The sequence below is a fragment of the Desmodus rotundus genome, chromosome 2, assembly GCF_022682495.2.
Source record: "Desmodus rotundus isolate HL8 chromosome 2, HLdesRot8A.1, whole genome shotgun sequence".
NCBI lineage: Eukaryota > Metazoa > Chordata > Mammalia > Chiroptera > Phyllostomidae > Desmodus > Desmodus rotundus.
This window is the reverse complement of record NC_071388.1, coordinates 27,197,920-27,202,113: the sequence shown is the minus strand read 5'-3', so window position 1 is coordinate 27,202,113 and position 4,194 is coordinate 27,197,920.

The following is a 4,194-nucleotide window of genomic DNA, read 5'->3' as shown; positions in this document are numbered from 1 at the left end:
ATTATGAATAAAGTTGCTACAAACATGCCTGTGCAGGTTTCTGTGTGAACATAAATTTTGTAGAATTCACCAGTTAAAATGCCTGGGCCTGCTGCTTTCTTTGTCGGAATGCTGTTAATTATGAAGTCAATTTTTAGTATAGATTTTGGCTTAATTAATCAATTCTCTTTGTGGTGAGTTTTTACAGTTCATGTGTTCAAAAATTTGGTTCATTTCAACTAAGATATTTAATTTGAGGTCATAGATTCATTTAGGGTATTTTATTATTATCATATTTTTATGTTCCTGAGATCAGTAATGAACTCCCTTTCATTTCTGCTATTGACATTTTAATCATTTGTATTTTTATTTTAATATATTTTAAAATTTCATTTGAAATGTCTTTACTCATGATGTGTAATTTAGAAGTATCTTGTTTAACCTCAAAATGTTTGGGAATTTATTAAGTATTTTTATATTACTGATTTCTGCCTTAATTCCATTTTTGTCTGAACTCTATAACTTTAGATTGACTAAGATATGTTTTATGACCAATGATGGGGTGTAGTCTGGCAAATATTCTGTGTGTGCTGAGAGGCATGTGTGTTCTACTGTTCTAGGATGGGGTATTTTACAAATTTCAGTTAGTTCAAGTTGATTGATAGTTCTATTCAGGTCAAATATATCCTTATTGTTTTCTACTTCACCTAGTAGTTACTGAAAAGGGAGTATTAAAGTCTCCTAATGTAATAGTGGGTGTGTCTGGCATTCTTGCAGTTCTACCAGCTACCCCTCAGACCTTGAGACATTGCTGTTGGGCTCATACATGTTATGTGTTGTAGAGTCAGCCCCTTTGTCATTAGGAAATGTTGCCGTTTTCTCTATGGCGAGTTTTCCTATTCCAAAGTGTTTTTTTATTTGAAATTAATATAGCTCCTAGGCTCTCTTTTAATTAGTGTGAGAATAATAAATCTTTCTCCATCGATTTCCTTTTAATCTATCTGACTAATTCTTTATATTTAAAATGGATTTCATGTATACATACATAGTTGGTTGGATCTTGTTCTATTTTTATTGCCAGAAAGAGAAGAGAATAAACTAGAATTAGCAAGTACAGAAAAATATTTGGAGACATTTTAACCTAAAGGGGAACAAAGAGATATGGGAATAAATGAGATAGAGTGCTAATAACTTATTAGGGTTTTTTAAGATAAATAACAATATCAATCAGGTTTGTGTAAGTTATGCTGTGGTTAAAATGTATATGCTACTGTCTCGGCGATTTAACCCAGCTAACGTTTACTTCATGCTCATGCAAAGTATGCTTCAATTTCTCATTTTTTTCTGAATCATTGAGGTTAAGCATATCAAAAATCATCAGTCTTGCCATAGCTCCTTAACAACAACATGGTTTAGGTATCTCTAAAGCAGGTAAAGAGTAACTTTATTAAAGAGGTTGCATGGAAGGCAGATAAACACCTGAGTAGATGTTGACATCATTAGCCATTAGGGAAATCAAATTAAAATTATGCTGAAATTCATGATATACAACTGTATTAGTCAGTTGAGCTGCCATACAAAATACCATAGGCTAAGTGGCCTAAACAACTCACAGTTTGTTTGTTTTCTTCCTCACACTTACTGAGGCTAGAAATCCCAGATCAAGGTGCTGGTTGATTTGGTTTCTAGCAAGGGCTCTCTTCCCTTCTCACTGTATTCTCACCTTTCCTTTGTGCATTCATAGGGACAGAAATACATTTCTGGCATCTCTTCCTTTCCTTCAATGAACACCAGTTCTATCTGGATAAGGGCCCCGCATATATGAATTTATTTAAACTTACTTACCACCTTAAAGGCCCTATCTTCAAATATATTGACATTGGGAGTTAGGGTTTCTAAAAAGGAATTTTGAGGAAAAACATTTCATTCTAAAACAACAACTAGTGGAATGGCTAAAATAAAAATGCTGATATTATCCAGGTATTAGTGAAGATTCAAAGCATCTGGAACTCTCCAACATTGATGGGGGGAATACAAAATATTACAGTCACTCTGGAAAACATGTTAGTGGTGTCAAATAAACTAAACAGGCATTTACTGCATAACTCAGAAATTCAATTCTCAAGATTTCCTACTAGAAAAGTAAAAATTTTTATTTATTTGACAAAAATCCTCAGAGGAGTTCTACTTATAATCACCAAAAACGTGCAACTACCCAAATGTCGTTCACTGGGTGAGTAGTTCGGCCAATTGTGGTCTGTTATCCAGAGGAATACTGCTGTAATTGTTAGTTTATGTGTCAACTTGACTGTTTCACAGGATATGCAAATATTTGGCTGAACATTATTTCCACGTGTACATGTGAGAGTATTTCCAGAAGAGAGATTAGCATTTAAATTAGTGGACTTAGTAAAGCACATTGCCTTCTCCAATGCGATTAATGCCCCATGTGAGTAGGCATCAGTTAATCCTTTGTGAGATTATGATTTGATATGATCATTTATCTCCTCTTGATTGTGCTTCTCTGGAGAACCCTGACTGATACTGATAGGGTACTCAAGAGTTGGAAAATGTTAGTAAAAGGTAAATAGTTAATAAGTCTTGTAGGCAATGCAGATATTAAAGCTATTGTTTCAGGAACTGCAGATAAGGCCCACCACTCCCTGGAGAGACAGCTGACCTCCTGGGGCACTACTAAAGATCACCGCCTGGGGTGCAAGTGGAGGCATCCCGGCCATTGTGTTCCAGGGGGAGACAGACGACTACCCGCCCCTAGGAACAGCTAACTGCCCAGGGCGAGAATGCTGCAGTTTTCTTTTATCTAATTTTCCCTGAATTTCAAACCCCCTCATTGCACTTTGTATATGCTCTGTTATAAAAAGGCTAGCTTAGAAAGAAAATGTAAGACGGTTTGTTAGGGTGTGAATCCACCATCTTCTCAGATCGCCGGCCGTCTGAATAAAGGGCCCATAAAGATTCAATCCCTGACTCTGCTTATTGGGTTTGGTACGTGACAGGCAGCCCAGATGCCGGTGTCTTTTCCTGTTTCAATACAACTACTCAGTGATGATAATAATAATGTAAAAAACCTGATAAAATCTTCCAGGATGGATGATGATCTTAGAGCCATTATGATGAGTTAAGGTAGCCAGACTCAAAGGTTGCTGATTATGTGATTCCATTTATGTAATATTCTTAAAAACGAAACTGAAGTATTAGAAGAGAGATCCATGTTTGAGTAGGATAGGTTATGGCAAAAATAGAAAGCATGAGGGAAATTTTTGGGTGATAAACTTTTATATTCCCATTGATGTGGTAACAAAAATCTATACATATTTAAAAACTCACAGAACAGTACACCAAAAAAATCCTCACTCTATATGAATTTATAAAATAAAAATTTAAAACATAACATGTGTCAAGATGTGTGAAATCCATTTGCTGAAGAAGTAGAAAAGATAGGAGTCTTAATCCCTAGAAATTGAGGAGCTACCTTGGCAGACTTGAATTACTTACTTCCGGAATACATTTTTATGAGAAGGAAATAGCTCTACATCTATTCTGAACCATTAACAGTTTAGAGTTTCTGTTACTTAAAGCCTATAAACTGAATCCTACACACAAAAGAACGTCAGGGTACACTAGAATAGGAAATACTTTTCAAATCAAGGTCAGATAAACCAGAAGCTACACAAGAAAATTATATTTAAATACATAAAAATTGAGGGGAAAAGATACACATAATGATGTCTCTGTGAAAAGAGCTCTTAAAATTGATTTAAAAAATAGGTTGAGATAAGGTAAATACAAGTTATTAGAATTGACTTTTGATCTTTTTTCTTTGAATCAAAGTTATCCCCATGAACTCCAAGGAAAGGATAAAATGTTTCCTTACAGAAAGAATTCCAGAGTGAGTTTATGTTTTCTTCTTTTGTAAGTAGTGTGTTATTTCCTTGGTGGCCTTTCCCCTATTTCCCCCCATTACCCCCTCCCCGCTCCATTCTGGTTACTGTCAGTTTGTTCTTTATTTCAATGTCTCTAGTCATATTTTGCTTGCTTGTTTGTTTTGTTCTTTAGGTTCCACTTATAGGTGAGATCATATGGTATTTGTCTTTCACTGCCTGCTTATTTCACTTAGCATAATGCTCTTCAGGACACATGGACAAAGCCAAAGCGAGCAGGTTCCAGAGTGGGAGGTCGGGATGGGTGAGGTGG